Raw genomic sequence first — 9,157 nt, 5'->3', positions numbered from 1 at the left:
TTATATTGATGTCTCTTTGATGAGCACCTCTAAATCAGGCTCTTCCATTTTATCCTGCCGTGTTATATACATGATGATTTACAACTGACCCTCACTCTAACCTCATACAATTAGTGCTTGTTTGCATTTAATCTTGTTGTGTCCACATGTAGTTGCCCTATTAAGTCGAAATAAATTACTCTGGAGAAAAATAGCAGACACAAACCGCGCAGCTTCGTGCAACACAGTGCATCGATGTCTATAGAACATTCGTTTTGAACAATATACAGTATTCTCTCTGCCTTAACAAATATTGTATACATCATTAATAAAGGAATGGTTTGGGTGACAGCTTCTTTAACTAGGTGGCCCGATTAATTAATTGGCATCATTAGACTCCTGACAGTGAAATGAGCGTCATTAAAAAGAATTACATGGAACACACACCAGTCATTGCTGGAAAAAATGGCTGAAAGAAGACGGGGCAGAGAGAAATTTAAATTGACTGCTAAATACATCCAACTGCGTATGTAATCATTTGCCTGTGATCATGAGTGGACACATGAGGCCAATGATAGATATGTACTTCATCCACACAAGCAATTCACTAAAAAACATGCCACAAAGTAGGTGGCAAAGCCTTAACCATGTGTGTGTCGCAGGCCACAGGGGCCATTTCCATCCTTGTCAAGACGAGTGTTAACTTTCTCTCCTTTACTACAACAAGATGATGTGACTCCCACTGGGGGTTTTGCCCCCTCTTGTGGAGATTAGTTAAAGTGCCTCACATAAAAGCACTCCAGGTGCTTGTTCAGGAGGGTATCCAGTGTAAATAATCCGCACGGCCTTTGGGTAGAGTTTCGATTTTATAACAATAATACATTTAGTTGGTTCTCCTATATGAAAACCTCAAACCTCGACTTATTTCGAGCAGCATGTTATGCAATATCCCAGTGCAGTGTTTCTGGACAGAAATAGACGAGTGAAGTTCGTCCTAAAGCTGTGAGCAATCATCAACAACACCATCAGTCCCTTGTTTGTCTTTCCGTCCACAGCGAGGATACTAATAGAAATATAACTGAGTGAACGTGACACAACTGTTTGCGCAATCTGTGTTTATTTTTTTATTTTATTTTGTATTTTTTTTGGCCATGAGGTTTGTTTATGCGGAACTTGCAACTCGTCTCCACTCGTTGCTGGATGATGCAATGAGGTTTCAAATTCTTAACTACCAGCCCAACAGCTAACCTTTGAGATCAGCGATACCACATCTGTTTATGTGATCTGTAAATCCATCAAGTCCCATTTTTCCTTCTGATAGAATTGGCTTTCATGTATTCCAGTTGTATTGGCTGGAGAGCAAAATGCAACAGAAACATTAGGGTTAGTTCTAGACGGTTTTATTTAAGGTAATGAATGATTGCTGCCTCTACAACCACAATAAAAAGACACTCTGGTGGAAATATAAAAGCTTTACACCAGCTTCATAGTTTCGCTGAGAGTGGAATGCACCCCCACTGCTGTTGCAAGGGAAACAAACCCTGTAAATGTCTTGCATGATTGTGGGTTGAGGGTGAAACAGACTTTGCCTCCAATACGGTGTAGCATCTGCTGTTTTGGTTTGCACGGAGCCATGGGAAGCCAAAAAACACATTTTCCTCATGTCAAATGGTTCCGTGAAAGTTGACGTGCTGTTTGAAACCCCTTTTCTTAAATTTGAACTCCACCTGTATTACTTCACCTTCTAATGAATCAAGTCAGAATGAAGGATCACAATCATTCTTCATCATCCTGCCATTCTTGCAAGTAATTAGGCCTGAGTAAGAGTGGAACACACTCCGTCAAACATACATACTTGGACGCTTATTGTAATTATTTACGAGGGGGTGGCCGGTTGTAACTGCGTCTGATAATTGGTGGCTGTTTTAAGAAAATCTGCCCGGCTATCAGTCACCTAAATGGGCCGTTGGAGGGGCCCGGGCTCACACGTTCATGTCTTGCGCAGAGGAAACAGAGAGCTGGCCGAGTGTTTTTCAGGTTCACAGGAGTGTTGTTAGGGTCTCCCGCCGTAAACTAGCTCGGCTTCCCTGGTGGTCGGCCAGGAGAAAAGGCATGGCCCCTCAGGGAAGCAGATGACTCACAATGTGTGTGTGCCGCGTGTGTGCGCGTCTGTGTGTGTGTGTGTGTGTGTGCGTCTGTGTGTGTGTATGTGCGTCTCTGGGAGCCACCGTCGTTTTGCTCCAAACAGACTTGAACCTTAAATTCAGTTGGAGCTCCACTTCGAGGAGCCACTTAATTTCTGAGTGCATTTGTGGAAGTGGTAAATCCCAGTCAGTATTACTACTGGTGCTCCCGGCGAGCATTAATTGTTCGTCATTTGTAATGGCGAAGGAGAGCACGTGTCATTTTTTTCACTATTATTCACCTTGGCTGTTATGTTTTAAAAAAGTGAGTAATGGTCTTTTAGCTTCACAGTGGCTGCTTTGGTCACAAGTGATACACAGTAGAAAGGAGGATGGGCTTTTACAAAGAGCAGATCAGAAAATAGCTTTAATAAGAAGGTACTGGAGTAAATCTTTCATTTCCAATATGCACAATCATCCAAACTACGATAAGCATTGTGAGCAGTTTGCTGTGCCACAGCAGGAAATAATTAAATCCATTTAGCATCTTTGGCAGCGAAATCTTTAAATAATTGCGGCGCTGCCCCTGCAGTTGCGGTGTATCATGTGCTTTAGACACCGTGGTAAACGCATTAGGTAATCGACAAAGTTGTACAAGCATCAACGCTAATACTTTGTAGAGCGAGTGTGCTTTTTTTTTTTTTTAGTTGTTGTTTTTTCACAATTTAAAACCTTTCCTCAGTGTTGCTGCTCATAGCGCTAATTTGAGATGTATGTGTGATGGGCCGCTACTGAATGTGGCGAAATGCAGTTCAACACAGTTTCTGAACAATAGTCTGTGCTGTTGTGAACGCCATCATCTTGGAAGGGTCCAGTTAGGCTCAAGTCCTGTTAATTGAAGAATTTGAGTCGATTAGGGACCGCTAGTCCTGTTCAGAAAGCGAGACTTCATCCATAATCCCCAAATGAACCCTGCTAATAAATTGCAATCTCACTTCACAGCAGCTAAAGGCTACATTGGAAACTCATTTTGGTTGTCATCACCCTCCCGGTTGCTTCTCTTGGCTGTGACTGTGTTTCCTGTATGCGCTGTCATTGCAGCTCGAGCTGACCCGCGGTGGCAGTGGCGGCTGGGCAGCGGAGGCCAGTCGCCACATGTGGAACATCGCAGTCACCGTACGGTAGTCAGCCGTGGAGCCAGAGTGTCGCTGTCCTCTGTTCCCACAGGAGTCAAACCTGGAGCAGGGAACTGAGATCTCACTGTGAAGTAGGCCGTGACTTCATGTTTTGCTCGCCTCCTCCTTGTCCACCCTATTCTCGTTCTGGTTCTCGTTGACGACATCTTGTATGACAATGCCACTCTTCTTCATGAATGAATGGACAACTCTCACATCTTGCAGGATGTCTTCCCTGAAGAGTGGAAGCTGTTAGAATGTCACACGCTATAAAGTGTGCTTCTGCTATATTGAGTTTCATCGTTCGCACCTTCGCTATAGCGCAGATTTTTAGGCAATCATTTATAGTGGATTTTACAGAACACAGATGTCCACACTTAGAGGTGCACGCCTTTAGTGTAGATCCACATTGTGTCGCAACATGTTGTTCTACTAAAAGAGCTTCAGCATAATAAAGAGCACAAAGAAGAGGCGCAGAAATTCCCCAACTAATTTCCAGTAATAGTCTTTGTTCCCAAAGAGCAGAAAGAATATACTGTATGCTTGTGCACAAAATAGGAGAACGGAGACCCCGGACTATTCAAGCAACTAAAGTTGTACATTAAGCAAGGGTGGGAAAGAATTCCACCTACAAAGCTTCAACAATTAGTATCCTCAGTTCCCAAATGCTTATTGAGTGTCGTTAAAAGTGGTTAAGATGCCCCTGTGCCAGCTTTTTTGGAATGGGTCGCAGGCATCAAATTCAAAATGAGGGCAGATTGGGAAAAAAACAACAACAACAACAGTTTATCAGTTTGAACATTAAATGTCTTTATTGTGTGTTCAATTGAATATAGGTTGAAAAGGATTTGCAAATCATTGTATTCTGTTTATATTCACGTTTTACACAATGCCCCAACTTCATTGCAATCGGGGTTTGTATTTATTTATTTTTTTTGTAAATGCATTTTGAAGCCTCTTTGACACGCCTGATAGTAATGAGCTTTTTAGCTGGCATGCTGTTGCTAATATTTTCGTCACTTTAAAAGAGCTCTTGTATTCAGATTGTGCAGGTGCACCTAGTGTTATGGCCAATCAGTGTATGTAAACTATACTAATAAGATCTTCCTGAATTATAGTAAAAGAGGCCTGGTCTCTCTCTCTCTCTCTCTCTCTCTCTCTCTCTCTCTTCATGTTCTCTCCTTCACTTTACCTATACCGCTGCATGTGTCACTCTTCCCTACATCCTCTCTCATTTCCATTTTCCTTCCCTCTCCTTGTGTGGAGCAGGTGACACATCGCAAGGCAAGCTACCCAGCGGCCTGCTTCCAAAGTGACGGCATTAGTCACCTGAAAGCAAACAAACTGCAACTAATCTTGGGACTGTTTACCAGTAAATGTCACCGCAGCGGAGACGTAAATGTGTGTGTGTCGTAGCCATGGTGAAGGCTCGCACCTATCCAACCTCTTGACTCCCTGCAGTTCCACTCTGTATGGTTAATTTCAACATTTCTCATTTATGGGAATTAATAATGACCCAAAAATAATCTGGGAGGCGGCTGAAACGGCGTCTCGTTTCCTCGCCAGAATCTCCACCCTAACTCCACTCCCCTGCCGCATGCGGAAGGTCCAGCCAGGAATATGTATATGGCAGAGAGGTGCATTCTGGGTTTTATTTGGCCCTTTTTGTTTCTATTTTGATTGAAAACACAGAAACAGTGATGAGTGTGACGTGAGCAATGGCCGAGCGTCTCTCTGGCATCGTGCCGGGTCACTAACATTTGCTCGCCGGGTCTGAGGGTAATTTCATCTCATTACACGCGAGGCGAGGCAGGTAGACGCTCAAATTCTTTCCAGCGAGCGGCCAAGGAAAATAAAACAACATGTAGCTGTAACATTCGCTCACAGCCTGCAGTCCGCCTCGGTCAGGTAGGCTCAAAGGTCTTCCACCTGCTTGTTCCGACATAATTCAAGAATATGATACACCTCGGCATAAACCAGCGCAACACATCATGCACGTATACCCTCACTTCATCTCCCACACACCCTATTTGGCGATTTTTATTCACTGTCTCGCTCCCTCTCCAAAGATTTATAAAGTAGCAGATACTGTTTAGTATGTGAGCAGTGAGCTGTGCAAACCACGTAATGACAACTCACGCACTGCCACACACTATAGCAGTGCTCTAGCTCTCCCTCGCTCTCTCTCTCTCTCTCTCTCTCTCTCTCTCTCTCTCACACACACACACGCACACACACACACACACACATATAAATTGCTGACCAATTGTAGTTCAGAGGGGGTTGAAAGGTGAAGGCGGGATGTATAAATATAAATGTATGGGGCTGAGTCTTTGTATAGTACCGGTATAGTGCACTGTGTAGTAAAGGTAGTCATGTGTGTTTCACAACAACTATCCATCCTCCCATTTTCTACCGCTTATCCGAGGTCGGGTCACGGGGGCAGTAGCTTTAGCAGGGACGCCCAGACTTCCCTCTCCCCAGCCACTTCATCCAGCTCTTCCGGGAGGATTCCGAGGCGTTCCCAGGCCAGCCGAAAGACGTAGTCTCTCCAGCGTGTCCTGGGTCGTCCCCGGGGTCTCCTCCCGGTGGGACGTGTCCGGAACACCTCACCAGGGAATCAGATGCCCAAGCCACCTCATCTGGCTCTTCTCAATGTGGAGGAGCAGCGGCTCTACTCTTAGATCCTCCCGGATGACCGAGCTTCTCACCCTATCTCTAAGGGAGAGCCCGGACACCCTGCGGTGGAAACTCATTTCGGCCGTTTTTATCCGGGATCTTGTTCTTTCGGTCACGACCCACAGCTTGTGACCATAGGTGAGGGTAGGAACATAGATCGACCGGTAAATCAAGAGCTTCGCCTTTCGGCTTAGCTCCTTCTTTACCACAACAGACCGATACGAAGTCCGCATCACTGCAGACGCTGCACCGATCCGCCCGTCGGTCTCCCGTTCCATTCTTCCCTCACTCGTGAACAAGACCCCAAGATACTTGAACTTCTCCACTTGGGGCAGGGTCACATCCCCGACTTGGAGAGGGCACGCCACCCTTTTCCGACTGAGTACTATGGTCTCAGATTTGGAGGTGCTGATTCTCATCCCAGCCGCTTCACACTCGGCTGCAAACCGCTACAGTGAGAATTGAGACCACGGCTTGATGAAGCCAACAGAACCACATAATCTGCAAAAAGCAGAGATGCAAGTCTAAGGCCACCAAACCGGACCCCCTCTACTCGGCTGCATCTAGAAATTCTGTCCATAAAAGTTATGAACACAATCGGTGACAAAGGGCAGCCTTGGCAGAATCCAACCCTCACCGGAAACGAGTCCGACTTACTGCCGGCAATGCGGAACAAACTCTGACTCCGATCGTATAGGGACCGAACAGCCCGTATCAGAGGGTTCGGTACCCCATACTCCCGAAGCACCCTCCACAGGACCACCCGAGGGACACGGTCGAACACCTTATCCAAGTCCACAAAACACATGTAGACTGGTTGGACGAACTACCATGCACCCTAGAGGACCCTGCCAAGGGTGTAGAGCTGGTCCACTGTTCCACGGCCAGGATGAAAACCACACTGCTCCTCCTGAATCTGGGATTCAACTTCCCGACAGACCCTCCTCTCCAGCACCCCTGAATAGACCATACCAGGGAGGCTGAGGAGTGTGATCCCCCTGTAGTTGGAACACACCCTCCGGTCCCCCTTCTTAAAAAGGGGGACCACCACCCCAGTCTGCCAATCCAGAGGCACTGTCCCCGATGTCCACGCGATGTTGCAGAGGTGTGTCAACCAGGACAGCCCTACAACATCCAGAGCCTTGAGGAACTCCGGGCGAATCTCATCCACCCCGCCCTGCCACCGAGGAGCTTTTAACCACCTCGGTGACCTCAACTCCAGAGATAGGAGAGCCCGCCTCAGAGAACCCAGACTCTGCTCCCTCATGGGAAGGCGTGTCGGTGGAATTGAGGAGGTATTCGAAGTATTCTCTCCACCGGCTCACAACGTCCCGAGTCGAGGTCAGCAGCGCCCCATCCCCACTATACACAGTGTTGATGGTGCACATGGTCGAACGCCTTCTCCAAGTCCACAAAACACATGTAGACTGGTTGGGCAAACTCCCACTCTCTAGGACCCTGCCGAGGGTGTAGAGCTGGTCCACTGAATCTGAGATTCGACTTTGCGACGGACCTTCCTCTCCAACACCCCTGAATAGACCTTTCTGGGGAGGCTGAGGAGTATGATCCCCCTGTAGTTGGAACACACCCTCCGGTGCCCTTTCTTAAAAAGGGGGACCACCACCCCAGACGCACTGTCCCCAATGTCAGAATCGGAATCAGAATCATCTTTATTTGCCAAGTATGTCCAAAACACACGAGGAATTTGTCCACACGATGTTGCAGAGGCGAGTCAACCAGGACAGCCCCACAACATCCAGAGCCTTTAGGAACTCCGGGTGAATCTCATCCACCCCCGGGGCCTCACATCAACTATTAAAACATAAAACAAATTGGGATGTGGGTTTATTAATTCAAATCACACTCATAAAGTCAGAGCTATGATCTTCTGAGTATACGCTTAGCAAAATGCTACGCTTGCATTTATATCACGTAGAAATAGAACCATCCATCCATCCATCCATCAATTTTCTGAGCCGCTTCTCCTCACTAGGGTCGCGGGCATGCTGGAGCCTATCCCAGTTATCATCGGGCAAGAGGCGGGGTATACCCTGAACTGGTTGCCAGCCAATCGCAGGGCACATACAAACAACCAACCATTCGCACTCACATTCGCACCTACGGGCAATTTAGAGTTGTCATTTAACCTACCATGCATGTTTTTGGGATGGGAGGGAATCGGAGTGCCCGGAGAAGACCCACGCAGGCACGGGGAGAACATGCAAACTCCACACAGGCGGGGCCAGGGATTGAACCCCGGTCCTCAGACTGTGAGGCAGACGCTCTAACCAGTCGGCTACCATGCCGCCTTAGAACAAGTGAAATGTCACTCAAATACTGAGAACAAAGTACCACTTTTATAACTGTGGACTTTGTCAAAAATTCACTTTTTTTACCATTTAAGGCCACTATACTTAACACAAAGCACAGGCCTAGTATTCCTTGATTCTTTTCTTTGCTTTACTTTCTCGAAAGGGAAATCACATTTGTCTCAGTGATCCTAATGCATTTGTATGCAAATAAAAGCCATTATGAAGATTTTGAGCATTACTTGTTGAAACAAACTGCATGGGCACATCAGTATAAGCTGAAATCATTTTCTGCCGTACAGTAAAACCACATTGTCTGCTTGTCACATCACATCATTTCACGTACACACTTGTAAACGTCTGGCTGAAAGGTTTGTTCACCATTTTTTCAGTATATCCCAAAAATATTCCAACGCAATTATTACAATCATACATGCAAGCATCGTCTGAATCCGACTAAGAATAGAGAAAGCTCATCACTAACAGTCTAAGCCTACTGGTTACATGATGTCATCACCAAAGCTGACATGCATGACATAAATCTCTGTGTGGTCTTGGCTTCTTGTGGGTTAAGTATGTGACTGAGGTTATTAAAAAAAAAAAAAGTTGGAAATGTGTTCTATGGTTAAAATCCACAGTGATGTATCCTCTGTCATATCTATGCTGACCACTGATTGTTATGCAGTAGAGGGTATAAAACTTGTTGAAGAGTGGGTAACATTTGATTGATGGTAGCAACTTGCTGAGCAGCTTCTGGCAACTTCACATCACTGCTGACTGTAAAATCCATATGGGACCATTTCCCTACAGCAAAACACCTCATTAACGCTAGTATTCTCTATTTTCCCCCATCGTCTGGCACCCACAGTGATTAACCCCTCCTTTATCCCGA

At 46.1% G+C, this 9,157-nt stretch overlaps 1 non-coding gene across 1 annotated transcript; it reads right to left on the bottom strand.

The window, feature by feature from the left end:
• Positions 1 to 578: 578 nt before the first annotated feature.
• On the bottom strand, positions 579 to 705 carry LOC133469836 (U6atac minor spliceosomal RNA). Its single transcript, XR_009785800.1, has one exon. It is a non-coding gene; the product is annotated as a U6atac minor spliceosomal RNA (small nuclear RNA).
• Between the last annotated feature and the right edge of the window lie 8,452 nt (positions 706 to 9,157).

The sequence above is a fragment of the Phyllopteryx taeniolatus genome, chromosome 19 (assembly GCF_024500385.1).
Source record: "Phyllopteryx taeniolatus isolate TA_2022b chromosome 19, UOR_Ptae_1.2, whole genome shotgun sequence".
In the NCBI taxonomy this organism is placed as follows: domain Eukaryota; kingdom Metazoa; phylum Chordata; class Actinopteri; order Syngnathiformes; family Syngnathidae; genus Phyllopteryx; species Phyllopteryx taeniolatus.
This window is presented reverse-complemented; position numbering and strand designations above follow the sequence as displayed.